The sequence below is a fragment of the Cyrtonyx montezumae genome, unplaced genomic scaffold, assembly GCF_038088225.1.
Source record: "Cyrtonyx montezumae isolate F1298 unplaced genomic scaffold, pur_monq_1.0 scaffold_34, whole genome shotgun sequence".
Classification (NCBI taxonomy): Eukaryota; Metazoa; Chordata; class Aves; order Galliformes; family Odontophoridae; genus Cyrtonyx; species Cyrtonyx montezumae.
The window spans coordinates 4,917,561-4,934,252 of NW_027072039.1; the positions used below are offsets into that span (position 1 = coordinate 4,917,561).

A 16,692-nucleotide genomic window follows, 5' to 3' on the forward strand; every position below is an offset into this window, starting at 1 on the left:
CGTCCTGGGCACTGTTCACCTGTTTGCACAGGAAGATGCCAAATGAGGAGGGTCCATTACATACGGAAATACCTTTTCTTTCCTTCTTGCTACCCAAAAAGTGATGTGTGTATTGAAACAGTATTTTGTGTCTGAAATAAAAAGAGGAGCTACAAGCTCTTGTTGAGAGGATGCTCAACAAAGAGTAATGGCTTATAACTCGAACACAGGAAGTGCCATACTAACATGTGGAAGAACTTTTTTACGATTAGGGTGACAGAGCACTGAAACAGATTGCCCAGAAAGGACGTGGAGTCTCCTATGGAGATATCCAAGACCTGGGTGGACACCTACCTGTGCGATCTTATTGTAGAGTACCTGTTTTAGCAGGGGGTTTGGATTCAAAGATCTCTTGAGGTCTCTTCCAACCTCTACAGTACTGTGACTTCATATGTTAAACAAGACTGTATGTACAGTATGCTCAGGTCTTACAGGTTATATAAACGTTATAGGTTTGGCACATCTAAAGTACCTGCCCCTGTATTCATACAGAAAGATACCACATGAGGTACTGGTACAGTTCTCTGGAGGTCCCTAAGGTTCAGGGCTTGGAAAATGAGGAAATATCAAGCAAGTATCATAATGCACTTTGAAGTCTAAAGGTTTCTGGTTTTTTGGACAAGTGTATTTGGTTTGGTCTTGGGTTCTCTGCTTTCTTATGCAAAAGCACAGCCTGGTTGGTGGGTACCATTCTTTGGTGATTTTCCTTGCAGTTCTCTTCTTCTTTCCAGCTAATGATGATAAGCTGCAGGCAGGTAGGGATGGTGCTAGTTACCTCTATCCTCATGAGGTCCTTCAGCATTGTACACAGGTGTCTTGTGATGCTAAACCCCTGTTGTGTGGTAACTTGGCCTAATTGTCCTTAAGTGCAACTGTCCCAAAGTCTGCAAAGACTTAATTAGCCAGAGTTCCTGTTTTGACGTGCTGAGTTCCACTTTACACTGCAACTTTTGATTTCTAGCAATTACCTGCATGAAGAAGATAGTTGACTTTGATCATTGACTGTAAGTCCCTGTGACAATTCTTAATTTCAAGAATGCAAATGCTCTTTTCTCACATAGTAATGATTTTTTAACCACAGTGTGAACTGTGTTGACAACTGACCTGTTCAGCTATTGAAATGCTATTCCTAAGTGCCTTGGTTTTTTTCTTCTGGGAAAGAGTATCTCTTCATGTTTTCGCATGGGAGGCTGTAGGGGTGGGTAAAAATCTCTTGTGATTTGGACAGCTGTCCCTACCTGCTTCCTCACAGAAGGCAGGATGAGGTTAAGAAAATGAAAGAAGTTGGATTTTGCAGACTTTTTTCTTGGAAATAGGTCCTTGTTTCCTCTTCTGAATTAACTGCTGTTCGTACACCAGTGAAGTATTTCCTCTGAGGAAAGGGACAGTTTCAGGCTTTAAAAAAAAGAGTGGGGGATAGTAAGCACTGATATCAGTAAAATGCATTGCTGCAGGAGTAAATAAATACAAATAATTGAATACAAAGCATGTGTGGGACTACATGGCAGCGTAGGTAGTGACTGCATCTTTCTCTGTTGTCCTGAGTATAAGCAGAGATCGCAGTGAAGATTTATAGACCACCCACTGTGGCTGCAACAGTAGTGTTGTACAAAAAGCCTAAACTAGCCATTATTTTTTCCTAGTGAGAGCTGTATTTTTTCTACATGTTCTGGAAACAGTAGAACAACTCCTTTGGTTAAATAACATCCACTAGGCTGAAGGTGACTGGGGTTTAAGTGCTGCTGGAGTTCAGTAATATCCCTGATTCCGTATTTAGATTCTTCTGAGTAAAATTTGTCAGTACTGCAGGCAGTGCATGTAATGTTTTCCACAGAATTCAAACAGGGCCTTATTTCTTATCCCTAAATTCAGTGTTGTGCTTTGTGGTAGTACCTCAGCTAATCTTCATAAGATTATCTTCATTTATAGCAAGACACTTTTTAGAGCATCTGTAACAGAGAGGAAAAGACTCCCCTGCCTTCCTTCATGATGCAGAGGAGGCTAATACATCACACTGGAGGCAGATACCAACTTCTGAAGTCAGAGAGGAAAAGCAATATTGTGGTGTGTGAGCAGCTCTGCTTACAGCTGTGTAGGGAAGGAGCTGGAGTGATTCCTGCTGTGGGACCCCTGAGAGCTGGAAGTTGGGAACTGGGTACACCTGTGAGCATGGCAGGTGGAAGCATGAGCATCCTTGCTTTAGGACCTTTGTTAGGACCCTTGCACTGAACACTGTGTCCCTGGCTGTGCACAAGCAGCTGATTGTGCTTTGGCAGCAGCTGGGGTCTGGCACCCACCATCATCCCAGGGAGTCCTAGGAGCACATCAGAGACAGAGAACAGATTTTTTCCCCCTCTTTCTCCCTCTTTCTGTCTCTTTCTTTCTTGCTGCTCTTTTGTTTTTGCTTTTTGCTGTGTTTTTGTTTTCCTTCTCAGTGAAATATTTTAACCAGAAGGAAGTGATTTCATAGTTAAGCCCTTTTTTTTCCTTCTAACAAGGCGGCTTTTGAAATCTTTTGAATGTAGCAAGGAACATAAAGCTCTCTCTCCAGAGCATGCCTTTTGCTGCATACTGGGGCCAAGACAGCACTAATCTAAACTCTATGCACAGCCATAAAGCAGGGTCTAGCTTGGCTTGCAGTTCAGTGACACTTTGCACTTCACCACTACCATGTGTTATGTTTAAACGAGCCATCAAATGAAAAAGCAGAAAGCCAGTGGATGCAATAGCTGAAAGCTGGCATCATCCCTTCTGTCCTTCCCATTTTTGTGTTGGTTATTTTTTCTTCTTTTTTTTTTTTTTTTTTGGTCAAGGACAACTCTAAGCTGCTTTTTGTGGTGGAAGTCATCATTAAGACACTACCTATGAATTTCAGAGCTCCAGGCTAGAAAAAGAGCTTTAGCTTTCCATGACCTGAAATAAGACATGAAAAGTGAAATGTTTTTTGATGTTTTTATAAACCTATTTTTGTAGGTAAATATCAGACTAGATCATAAGTGCTGGTCGTAATGTATGGTCTCCTGTCTTGCTTACAGCTCCTGCTTTCGTAATGTGAATAAGTCTTTCTTATTCTTCCATACATATCTTTGGGCAATGTGTATCTAGACAGTAGTCTTTGTCTGGGAACCATTCTCTTGGCACCGTTATGGTACTAAAGAGATAATTAAGGCCAAAAAAACCCACAAACCTGAACATGATGTGTAGTCCCTCTGCAGAATGTTTAAAATTGTGGTTTTGCTTGTCCTTTCACAGTAATTAGTCAGTAGCTCTCCTTGAGAAGGATAGGAGGCTGCTGTCAGTGAGATAATGAAAATGAAGTTTTTAAACTGAATTTTGAGTAATAATTGCAACAACTTTTCCACTGTCAGTTAGCCTTAGTTCTCAATGGTATTTGGCCAAAACCAGGCATGCCTGTTAGGCTGAGCAGCATAGCTACACCCCGACACAGGCAGAGCAAAAACTATGAATTCCTGACTGTTCACCCATTGCATTCCTGGGAACTAAGAAGGCACTTCAGGCCTCCACTGACTGCAAGACTGTCTGCCTTGCTTGTAGGAGCATGATTTAATCTACAAAATTTGGAAACTAATGTGAGCGCAGATAAAGAAGTGAAGGTTCATTTTGTCTAAACTACTTTGATTTAAAGGAGTCTTACTGTGTTTGAAGACAGTCCCTTGCCATTCTGTAATGAAGCAGTAAATGCAAGGAAAGCATCTGGAAGTTCAGTGTAAACATCTGGAAGGGTGGAACTGCTCAGTAACAGCTTTTTTTTTTTTTGCCCTTTCTTTCTGCCACAGTTATGAATTGCACGAGAGACTTTCATTTTTGTTTCTGTTTTGCCAGAGGGGTGTCTTCATTTCCATATCTGTCATGCAGCTTCAAGTGATTAACAGACATAGCCTGTCTTGATTAGCTCCCAAACCTTAAAGCTTTGACATACTTTATTAAATATGTTTCACCCATTGCCATGTGGCCCTGAGTTGATATCAAGGTGATACTGTCTAGACAGGGCTTGGTCATGGCTTCCCTTGACCTTCAGTGGACCTTCCCTGCCCATAGAAGGTTACTCTCATGGTCCAAAGTGAACATCAGCTCTGGTAGCATATGCAACTGATAACAGGAGGCTTCAGAGAGACAGGCTTGAGCTCTGAGCCCTGCATCTGAAAGGGGACATCTTGACCTCTCCATCTTCTCCTTGAGGAGTTGTGCTGGCCTGAAGAGAGACACAGCCTTCATAGCATTTTTCATCTGGCCAAGAGCCTGTCATCTCCACATGAAGACATCCTTCTACCAAGTATTGGTGGTCCTGCTTGGAGAAAACAGTAGTATTCAGTTATCTTTTTCACTAACATGGCATGTTCCGTGGAGAGCTGAGCTGGGTAATGAGGTCTGGCCAGCGTGAGGACATTTCCCGTCTTCTCTGGAAGTGAGGGAATAAAGTAAAGCCATAAATACCAAGTTATCCTGTGGCCAGCACGGGGTCTCATTCAGAGTTACCAACCCAGGCTGACCCCTGCATCACAGTAATGTTGCTTGTGTATTGATTTAGTCTTGGTGGAAAAACAAGGCAATAAACTCTGGGACTGGCGCTGGCAATATGAGCCTGAGCATCAATGACTTTCTGTTCAAACACACAGGGTACAGTTATGCACAGTCCTAGTGTTTTTAGATAAGTATATTTTAAAAGTGCATAAACTCTGAATTTAACCCACAGTCAAGTAAGCTGGGGAAGCTGTGGCTGATGGCCGCAGTCTAAATGGAGTGCTCTTCATGGATTTTATAAGATTAATTCTTACTAATATTGTATGGGGGATGTGGAGGAATAGAAGATTTGTAATTAGTGCTTTCAGAGCTGTTGAATAGCTGCAGTACTTCCAAGCTGTATCATCAGATACGTGCATGAAAGTAATGAAATTATCGTGCAATATTTTTCATACCATATTTTGTCCTTGATGTCTCTTGATGACTTTGATTTTATTCTTTTTTTCTCAATGGAGAAGCAGTTATGATTGCTCTTCTGAAGCTTCCTTTAAGGAGAATAGTGCATACAGCTGGTGTGCGGATGGCTTCAAAGATTCGTGTTATGTATCGTCCTTCTTTCTTTTCTGTCCTAGTGATATTTTGATGTTGAAATTAAAAGAAGTGTGTACCTTCAACTTATATTTAACTGAAAGAAAACAGAAGTCTTCAGGTTACTGCTGGTATTTGTAGTATTTGACTACGAAGTGACTCTGATTTAATAACAACAAAAAATAAAATTTTCATGCTGTTTATCCACAACAAAAGCTGGTTACTACTTCTTGTATTCTTACATGTAACTCTACGTATTCTTATTTTGTTGATACAGCTTGCTTGCTGTGTTAACTAGATATTGCATAGTTCAGTGAAAGGATGGACAGTTCTTATGAAGATCTATTTAAAAATCAGAGGGATGGGTTCCTGCTCTGAGTAATGGAAGCATGAAAACTTCATAAGAGTCAAATTTGCAATGCATATGTCATTGTGCCATAACTTGGATGTCATGCTTTTTTCTTGCTTTCTTCCTTTTTCTATGCTGGTAGAAAGCATTACTCTGTGTGCCCTCTGACATTTAAGGGGTCTCTCTCTAAATCTCATTTGCTGGTCCTTTTTACTGCTGTGTTCACTCCTGCAAATGCACTCCAGCTGCTCTTATCAAATCACGCCTTGCAGCCTCAAACCAAATAACTTCTCAGTGCTGCTTGGCAGGTGAGGGTACGGAAAAGAAAAAGAATAAACGTGGCATGTAGAAATTTACTGTGGACTGTTTCTTTGTGTGATAAACTTCCTGACTAGCTTCCTTTTTCAAAGCAAGCCTGTGCAAGCTCTCGCTCCTGAAGGAGAATTTTTTGGTGCCTTGGAAGCAAACAGATCTTTCTCTGGAACCCAGAGCCTGATGGGGTGTGTTACAAGTTTGGTTCATAATGTTTTCTTCAATTACTTCACTGATTCTCCCAATTGCATTTATTGCATCCTCAGCTAAAGCTGATATGTCCTTGGTAACTGTCTTTTCTCTAAAGTATTCCAGGTATCCCTGTGTAATTCATCACTTCACCCTGGGGAAGCCATTTGAAACTTTTTCCCTTCTTCCCCCCTTCAGTTAAGAATAAGTATTATTTATTTTCATTTGGGATCCTTTGAAACTGTGCTTTGAGGAACTTCCATCATTTCCCAAGGCAGGAATGTGGTTTCATTTTATTTTATTTTTGCAGGGGAAAAATCCCTCTAGTAAATCCATTTCTTTACACACAATGGAAATGAGACCTTGTTTAATAAAAGTCTTTCCCCTGACTTCACTGTAATTTATTACTTTTCGGGGAAGAAATAAATTTAAAGGGCAAATGAGAGCTCTCTGGGTTCCTCTAGGAATGGCCAGAGAGAGATAAAATTTGAGTAGTTCAATGCTTACACTCATCTTATCTTTTTTATTTAAAAATAAAAGTAAAATAAAAAGTCTTCTAATTGCTTGCACTGGTTGTTTCTTGTTTCAAAAAGTCTTAAAAAACACATTTCAAAAATAGGTTTTCCTTTCTACAAGGCCAAAGGAATTGTATTTTATCTTTATTACGTATAAGAGCATTTGGAAGCCACTCCCTTATCCCCAAGCAGTAGAAGACAACCTTTTCTCTTGAGTCCAGGTGAAATAACAAACCATTGGCTCCAGAGTTAAATTCACTTTGTGAAAATTTACATCAAACCAAAATGAATTACTGCCATAGTGCACTCTCTGTTGCCTAATTCCACTTAGCAGTGCTTCAGCCATGACCGTTCCCATCAGCCTGGGCCTCTCTGAAGCAGCTGAGATGGATGCATGCCTGTGAGACGTTTGTTTTAAGCCAGAACTCTCAGCAACCTGAAAAAAGCTGAAGTTAGAAGTTGTGATCAGTGAAAAAGCAGGCAGTCAGTGTAAGCTGATATGCTTGTAACAGCTCAGCACACAGCTAAGAAGGCCTTCTGATCTAAGACTTCTTTGGCTGAATTTTTGGAACAGAAGATGGGAATCCATCCATTAGAAGTGGTAACAGTAAGGCTTAGAGTACATCACTTTGCAGTGTGGGGGGAGATCTGCAGTATAGTACATGTCCAGCCACTGGCTTGCATTTTCATCTTCAGGATGGCATTCGTGTCTTGGTGGAAACTGCTGAAGTGCTAAGCCAGGAGAGCAAGGCCAAATTTACAGCTAGACCTCAGCTTAGGGCTGCGTGCACAAAAATGCCAGCTGTTAACTTGTCACATTGCAAAACCGTACTCAGCAAGGCACTGAAGGACTGTTTGTTTGCAGCAGTGGAAAACATTTTGAACAAGAGGCTGTTATGTTGGGAGAGGAGAAGGGTGCTGCTGGCATGTTGACTCATTCCACTCAGGCAGCAGAAGCAAGGACTCCAGGTCCTGGAAACAGAAAAGCAGAATTTTCTGTCTGACATTATTCCTGCCTCTGTATATATATATATATATATATATATATATTTATATTTATATTTATATTTATATTCATTTATATATTTAATTATTATATATATATATATGTATTCAAAATATAAAATTGTTCCCAATAGGAATGCATGCGGAGACATCTCAGATGCATCATCTGTGATCTTTCCTATTCCTGGCTGGTGGGTGGTGACTGCAGCCTTCCAACATCAGCCTTTGTGGCTCCCTGCTTGCAGTCCCCATGAGAAAGGAGAAGGCCTGTGTTGTTTTTTTTTTTTGTTTTTTTGCTTTTTTTTTTTGTCAATACATAGATTTTGAAGCTGAATGTGAATGACAAATGTGATTGGAGTGCTTCTGTTTCTGGCATTATTAGCAGCACAGCTTCCTGTTTCGTACATCTGTGGATGCCATCACTGAGTTCACAGATGGATGTGTGTTGGGTTTTTTTTTGTTTGTTTCAGACAAAAGTCTGCTTTTTTAATTTATGTTTTCAACCCTTCCGTGAGTAAGGTTCAGTCATGCACTTGCACACTTGTTGCACTTCTTTAATGCTGAAAGTAATGACAACAGCAGAAAATCCTCATGCTGTCTGCAGGTCTCATTCTGGAACCCTTCCACTTGGCTGAACCTAAAAAAGGAAAAAAGCCCTCAGTCTGCAGCCTCAGGATGTCAGAGTGATGCTGCTGGAAAATGTGGGTGCTTGCAGAAAGGCAGGTTGTCAGGCCATGGCCAGGGCTGTGACTGGGCTGGTGGAGAGCAGCTTGGATCTTGACATTTTCTTGTCCATCCTGCTCCCCATAGCTGCTTCATCTGAAATCCTGAACTTGTTGGGAACTTGGCTTCCCTCAGAATTTACTCTCTTGTTTATTTTAATTCCCTGGCACAGTGAGTAAGGTCAAAAAGCATGATCCGTGCGAGCTCGGAGGAAAACCTGGAGAGCAGATAAAAGGACTCTGAGATGATATGGAGGGTCACAGAGTTTCAGAAGTGGTTACATCACTTGTTAAATCTGATGCATTTCTTTTCTACCCTCAACAGTGGTGGCAGGCTGTGCTCAATAATGAGGTGCTCAAGCTCAGGGACGTTCCATTAGTGATGGTGCTTGGTATCTGGAGAGCATCTGCTGCAGTGAGCTGGAGCAGTATGATATTGAAAGGGTTATTTGGAACAAACAAACCAACGAAATCACACTTCCAGTAACCTCGTGAGGGAACTGAGAAGGAGCATGCCTGTTGGCTTTTGTTGTATTGGAATAACGGGTGTCTGCTTGGGTCTTGCTGCTTCGGTTATGACCTTACAACTTAGTATGCATTTGCAAATATAACTGTACATTTGCAAGGTCAGTTAAGTTTTTTGGAATATCTCCTTCTGTGAAAGAAGTGTTCTCTTGAAGAAGAGGGAGAGAATTTAGCTGTTACAAGCAAGAAAAGCTGCCAAGCTGACGCATTTATCTCTTTTTCAAGGAAATTGTTTCCTATGACCCTGGACTCAGTGCCTCCCTTGTTCACCTAAAAGCAGTTCTGGGAGCTGTTTTCCATTTTCTGATACTGCTGTAGCAACAGGAAGAAGTTGTTCTTACATATGGTATTGATAAATCTCTTCTCCCCTTGTTTGAAGTTTCTCTACGTGCCCATTTTCTACTTTTCTACAAATATGAAGAGTAACAAAGAGTTGAACTTTTCCCAGCAGAAGCTGTGTGTATAGAAAGAAAAAAATAAAATAAAGCTGTATAAATGTATTGTGTATTTGTAGAACAGTCGCTGCACTCTTCTGTTAAACAAACTAAAAATGAAATTCTAGTCCATAAAAGGAAAAGGAAGGATACTTAAAAAAAAAGCGTGGTTTTAGGTCTGTAACTGGATGAATTGAATTGCATGTTATTTGGTTTCTTTAAAGTTGTTAACCCCTGTTAATCATCAGAAGAAAGCTATTTAATGGCACGTTTTCTATCGTAGCTGCATCCAACTACTTTTAGAGGAGAGGGCATCGGATACTCCACTCACACACCCAGCATGATGCAGCTGTACCAGCACTGAGGACCCAGTGTCACCTGCCAGTCCCTGCACATGTGTCAGTCAGTTCCCAAGTGCATTTCTCTCTTCAGCTGGCAGCAGGATGAGGAGTAAAGAGGAGCTGATAGCACTATTACAAAGCCAGTCTTGTTGTGCTTTTTAATCATCAGCTGCAAGATCTGTGTATGACACAGGCAGGTTAGGTTACGTTTAAAAATTTGATAGCATAGCTGTTTCTTTGGGTGAGTACTCCAGACTGCAAATCTTCAGCAGGAATATATATTTCTTTCAATGCAGAACAAGGGACGACCAGCTGTAAGTGATGTGGAAAGCAGCCCTTTCTCTTAGTTAATTGGGAAAAGGGCTATGAAGAGGTTTTCTGAAAAGTCTCATGGATGGGGCAAGGCACAGGCTGAAGGAGCCAAAGGCTGGATTTTCTGCAAATAGAAGGACAAAAAAAGAAAGTGTACATTAAGACTATTTTATCCCTTTTCATCTTACAAAAAAAACTGTCATGGTGATTTCTGAACCAGTAGCAAGGTAGAGGGATATTTAGTTCTCCAATTTCTGAATAAAAATAAATATTTTCTCTCTTTTTTGTACTGATGTTATCCAGCCTCCCCCGTGCAGCAGTTCTTGTTTGTATTCTGCTGCACACAAAAGAAACTGCTGTGTATTGCTTGTATTTCTTATCTAAATTACTTTTTGAGCTTTCTGAATGGACATTAACCATTTGTCACATTGGAAACTTGATGTTTCCCACTCCTTGGACAAGTGGAGGGGAGCGTTTGAGAAGGCTGTAAGCTATTCTTCCACCTTAGGGCAGGAGGTGAGTGTGGTATGTGGTGTTCTGTCTGAGATCTTTATGTGTTGCGGCCTCCATGCAAGAACAAGAAATTCTTCTTTTCAACCTGTCAAGAAGTTAGAGAGGTCACAGTCTGCATTTTGGGCAGTTCAGTGTTATGCCTCCATGTGTGTGCCTACAGCTTCACTGGAAGCATATGATTTGACAGCTGAGACTATTTATAGTGAGAGTTTATATGTAATTTAGAATAGCAAAAGGCTTGCCTGCTCACAGTGGCTCTTCTGCTGCAGGCCCCCAAGCACATGCCATCGTAAAGCTTCAGTGTCCATTTGGTACCAACTGCAAATTAATAAGTGCCACTCCATGATGGGTGTGAGTGCTGGTGTGAAGAGGGTTTGCACTGGGACAGGTGTAAAACCTCAAAGCCAAGAAAGTGAGGTTTGGAAGAATGTCATCAGCCTGGCTTCCAGAAACCAGCTACAATGCAATACAGGCTGAGAATAACTTGGTGTTTCATCCTTCATATTGTCGTCATGAGTTTTGAAAAGATAAAAATGAAGGGAGTGAGTATTAGATGACAGGTTCTGTAGCTTATATAGGCCATGTGGGTAAAGCAGCCCCCATTAAGGATAAGGAGCATTAATGTCTGTCTGTGAAGCCAGCATTGTGCATGAAGTGAGTTGTCATAGAGTATCATAGAATGACTTGGGTTGGAAGGGACCTCAAAGCCCACCCAGCTCCAACTTATGTCCATATCCACACACTCATATCCTTCCTTGCAGGGCTGCTCTCAGTGAGATCTTCTCCCAGTCTTTACTCATATCTAGAATTGCCCCCACCCACAGGCAAAGTCTTGCACGTGGCCTTGTTGAACCTCAAGAGGTTCCTGGGGGCCCAGTCTACAAGACTGCCCACATCCCTGTGGATGGATTCCTTGTGCTGGTTTTGATCTGGAAAAATGAAAAACATCAGCTTTTTTCCATGCAGAATGAGGAGGAGTCCACTTAGATAAACAAAGCCAGATAATTATCTGGAAATAATTAACATAGCAGTTCTAGCTGAGGAGAACACTTGACCATGCGGTGTGTGCACACGGCATGCTGCCATATGCTGTTTGTGGAGAGCAGAAGGCTTCCAGATGCACAGTGCTGCCCCACCACCCAGCCACGAGAGCTCTGTATTGAGCTGTATGCACACAAGAAGCAAGACTTCTTCAGCACATTCCAGAGCACACATCAGTGATGGGTGCAGTTTCCCACAAGGTTTTCCTTTTTCATATTTTCAGGGGATGTTTTTCTTCATTTCTTGTGTTTTACACTGCCACTGGCATCCTATCTCATGTTTTATTCTGTGTGTATTAAAAGCAGATTTATTTAAACAATAAGTAGATCTGAAAAAACTGTTGTCAGAAGCCATGCACTGAGGATTTAACCTCTTAGATTTATTTTGTGGATATGGATCTTAATTTCACAAGCAAATGTAGGTTTTTCTCTATGTCTATAGGGGAGCACCACCTTGCTTGCCCAGCTGAGTAGATGAGTGATTGTTCAAAGCATCTGTGTTCAGATTATTGCCTATGGACCACTGGTTCTTGTGGTCCATCAAGCTAGTTGCTACCCTCTGCCTGCAGTTCTTTCTCTGGTGAACACATTTCCCTCGATTCATCCAGCAGAGCAGATCTTGCACGGTGTCAGGTGTGAGTTGTCTCCATTGCTTATTTCATTGCTGAGTGGAAATTTCCCAAAAACTAACTAAAAGGATAATAGAAAACATTGTATTTGCCATAAATTCTGTTAGAGAAGCTCTGACATCTTTGTGCTGCTGTTGCTTGCTCCTAGGAAAAAGGAATGTCTGCTGGATGTAGCAGTTATATTGAATATCTGTTCAACAGAAGGCACAAGTACAAACAAAAAGTAAGCATGAGAAGATGGCTTGTGGTGCTGACTTAGGTTTTCTTTTTGTTATTAGGAAAGCAGTGCTAATATGATGTGTGGAGAAGGCACTGGTACTGCCTACAAAGCTGAACGTACTTGATTTGGCATGTGCTTTCTAAATGTGTGGTAGTAAGAGACATGCCTCAGCACATCTTGAATCCATCTCCTCTACCGCGATGATATGGACTGACCACTTAAAAAAAAAAAAAAAAGGAAAAAAGTCTGCATACTTGGAAATATATTTTCATTGTTTAAAGACCTCTATCTTCAGTGCTCCAGGGAAAAAAAAAAAAAAGCCAAGTGCTAAGAGAAGTCAGGCATGTTGCCAGCACTTTAAAGAGCTGTTAGAAGAGGGTTTCTAGGGTTAGAGAAAGGTTCAAAAACTTCCTGAACCAGCACAAGAGATATCAGTGACAGAAACATCCAGAAACGTTTAATCATATCATAGCTCCCCTCACAGTGGAATCATTCTGTGGTGGAAGTGGAGGGGGCTCACATTAGGTTATTTCTATCACTGGAGGCTGAAGTGTGTGTGCATGGATTGGACGTGGTGCTCAGAGCCTCGGGGGTCACTTTAAATACAAATGCTCCTGGTAGAAATTAGCTAAGAGTTGTAGCAAGGAATGATTTGGTCAGCAAGTTTGTGCTGCTGAATGTTCAGCACAGGAAGGACACGGGTCATGGTGAGAAGGCAGCCAGGGCCAACGGGAGCTTTCCATCATGTCCACGAGGCTGATCAGAGCTGCATCAGGGCACCCCTGCTCACTCCTCTCCTCTGTTGGCTTGGAAAATGTTCCTTAATGCTTCTTTTATTCTAACACTTTTTGAAAGAAAATGAGATCAGCTCTGATTGGCTTCCGTTAGCATGTTACTGAACAGCTCAAGTTTTTCCTTATCTAAAGAAGAAAAAAAGGTTGTTTGTTACATGTAGAGCACCAGAAGTACTTCTTAGATGCACTTACTTTGCTGAGTAGAAAGATCTTCCAAGCGTGTTGCTTACAGTGTACTCTTTAATAAAAAAAATCCTGAGCCTTGAAGATCTTCCATTTAACTCATGCTGCAATCCCAGAACTATCTGCTAAAAAGAATTATAAGAGATCTTGCAAATCTGTACATCAGTGTGGCCACCCCAAAGTAATCAGATGTAAGCACTGGCACAGGTTGCCCAGAGAGGTGGTGGATGCCCCATCCCTGCAGACACTGAAGGTCAGGCTGGATTGGACTCTGAGCACCTGATGGAGCTGTAGGTGTCCCTGTTGGGACACCTCGTATTGTTTCAAGTAGAAAGGTGCATGCTAGGAACTACTTTTGAAGACCTCACAACCATTTCTTTGGACACCAATAACTTCTTTCAGTAATCTCACAGAAAGTTCTTGTGCCTTTCCATGGAAGCTCTTTATTTTTCTTCTAGGTGCCTTTTGTGACCGTTTTCACAATGGCTTTTGGCAGCCAGTGGAGCTGTGATGTCTACAGGTGGTGCCCTGCCTGTATGCCATCCCCTTTCTTTGCACCAGTTCCCAAATCCTGTAGGTTCCCTAGAACCTCCTGTGGCTGAGAGATCAGAGCAGCACTTCATGGGCATAGCATGCAGGATCAGTAGGATCAAAAGGATCTAAGACCTGTCCTGAGCATGCAAAACAAATTGCACTTGCTTTTTGAACACCAGTCTTTTTCATACTCTGCTTTCAGTCTCAAGACTTCCAAGCATGGAGCAGATTCTTTCAGGGGCATGTTCTGTTCCTGGCACCCAGTGGTGTGTCCTGCATGCTCACACATCTGGTATAAGTGCTCACTTTAAGAAAAGAAAATACTGCACAACTCTACCTGATAGTGATGTGAATTGTTGCTTCTTTCCTTGCTGGTTTGATAGTGGATGGATTTAAAGGACCTTTGTCCGTCTGGAGAAAGGTGGATGGGAGACAGTTGTGCCATGGAAAGTCTTGCAGCATTCTGCCACAATATCAGTTGCTCTTTCATGAGTAGTTGGGAATGAATGAAAGAAAAGACCTTTTGCTATTTTTTTTTTCATCATTGTTATTCTTTTTATCACAGCCAAAATCTGTAGTCTTTTATGGGGACACGGATGCAAGCACTGTGCCAGAGTTTAATAAAATCACATCCTCAGAAACACATGGATTGAGCAACCTTCAGCGTGGTATGATAGTGTTCTTTTTTTTGTGGTTTCAAAAGCTGTTTATACAGAAATCTTTAAGCCACAGTGACGCAGGATGTGGAGCTAACATAGTAGCTGAAAGGCAAGTGCTATTCTTGGATACTTCAAGGTGCTACACTTCGTTTACCAGGGGTTAAATTTAGACCAGGAGAGCACAGCTCCTGAAAAGCAGCGAGGAACAAGAACGGAACCGGTGCTTTGAATCAAACTTATATCACCAATAAATGCATGAAACTCAGGGTACTCATCACTGACCCAACCCAGGACCCATTAATGCCCCTTTAGGGGGATGAGGCTGGGACTGCCTCTTTCACAGCAATAAGGGGTGTCTGATGCAATCTGAATTCTTCCCTTGCTTTGATTTTTGCCTGCCCCTGATGACCTGACGACATAATGCAAAGCTGTGCAAAGCATCTCTTCCACAGTGGCTGTGTTCCCATCATTAACAGCTGAGAGAAAGGACTGGCTGAAGGTGCATGCTCTTTTTCAGTGTAAGTCATGTTTTGGCAGTGCGATTCTCGAAGCTATGAGTTGAAATAAAGGCTAAATTTTATCAGTATAGTGTTCTGTGTTTGCCTGAAGAGTTTTAATGAATATCAATATATCAATACAGTGAGGGCATGGACAAAGGAAGTTAACAAAGAAGCTGCCTCAGGAATTCAGGTATTCACCAATAACAGCAAAACATTTCCAGGCTTGTTCACATTTTAAGAATGGGAAATGCTGCATTTTCTGCATTAAAGTTATATGCTGCAGGATAGCAGATATCCTTCTGATGGAAAAAAAAACTACTTACTGTGTACACTGTTTAAGTGCTTCCTTCTTCTGGATAATACTTTTAATGAATCCAGAGTCTGGCATCATTGCAGTTGATAAAACACTAATCTGATAACTAGGACATAAGTTACAGTATAATGTGATCTTGTCCAGATAGCAAACATTGGATGTTGCAAAGGAAACCAGAGGTCTCCATGAGAGCCAGGAGGCAGTTGCCTCCCTTTAAATCATGTCTCATCTTCAGAGTAGAAATACAAGGCAAAAGCTGTGCTTTCTGCCCACGTTATCGGCCTCATCTAGGCAGGTTTAAATGAGCACAGATAGAATTAAGTGCTGAAACCTGGCATCTGACTGTCTGATAAGCTGTCAGCATATGCTCACCACAAACAGAATCCGGGTAGTTAGTCACTCAGTGATTCCCTTATGAAGAGTAATGCTGTTTCTCTCTGCTGTCTCACAGCTTACCCCTTCCTTCTGTTTTATTGCTGCTATTTGTGGACGTGTTAGGCACTGTCTGATAGTGGGGCAGTGTCCCTTCAGCATGGGTGCTCTCCCTGTACTGTGTGAAGGCCGTTGGGTGTTGGGACTCTTATGATGTAGTGGTATCCCAAGTTTGCTGCTGCTTTCAAGCAATGTCTTATTTTATTAGCATCCATATTAGGAGCAGGAGGTCTGTTTGGGACCAAACAACTCCAGAAGACTAACTTTCCAGGAGGACTTACTCTGGAGTCCTCTTAGCCACCCCACTGTCCACGTCACCCTGGGCCTGCATCATTTTTTCATGGCTGTCACGGTGGGTTATGCTTCTAAAAGCTGTGCTGTGAGTAGGTGGACTTAACACAGCTGCCTGGAGGGATGCGTGCCACACCTTAACCAGCCAGCTATCGTCGGATCAGTTCACTGTGGCTCTGTCAAAAGAAAGCACACACAGACTTCTGGCAGCTGATTGTATAATGCTGTCATTTCAAGTGCCTCTGCCCTTTCGTAGCACTTTGTCCTACTCACAGTCTGATACTAGCGTGGAAGAAGCAGCTTTTATTCCTATTAAGGAAACAGATAGAAGTTAATATGTCTCTTCTAATATTACTGGTTTCATCTTACGTAAGATCAAAGCAGGCCTTTGCACATTAAGTTGTGTTGCAACTGGAGCCCATTCAAACATAATACCAGCAATGCTTAATGTTCTTAACAACAAAGGAAAATACAATTAAACAATCTCTTCTACCAATGTTCTTTGAAATCCACCAATGAAAGTGTATTGTCTGGGTGTAAAACTGTGGCCATCACTGGGAAAATACCAGAATACACACGAGCTGATGGATTTCCAACAGAGAAGTAAGGGATACGGGCTTGGTGTTTGTTTTTTTTTTTTTCAATATCACTGTAAAATATTTTTCTGTGCTTAAAACCTGCAGGTACAGGAGCAAGGGAACACTCCTTCTAAATATACCTCACAGGCACAGGTACAACAGAGCCCACCCTGTGAGCTGTATGCAGGGGCCA

At 41.7% G+C, this 16,692-nt stretch overlaps 1 protein-coding gene across 3 annotated transcripts in view; it reads left to right on the forward strand.

Annotated features, from left to right (window-relative positions):
• The window catches only part of LPAR1 (lysophosphatidic acid receptor 1), a 64,299-nt gene that overhangs the window by 35,485 nt on the left and 12,122 nt on the right, over window positions 1-16,692 (forward strand). The window lies entirely within an intron of this gene.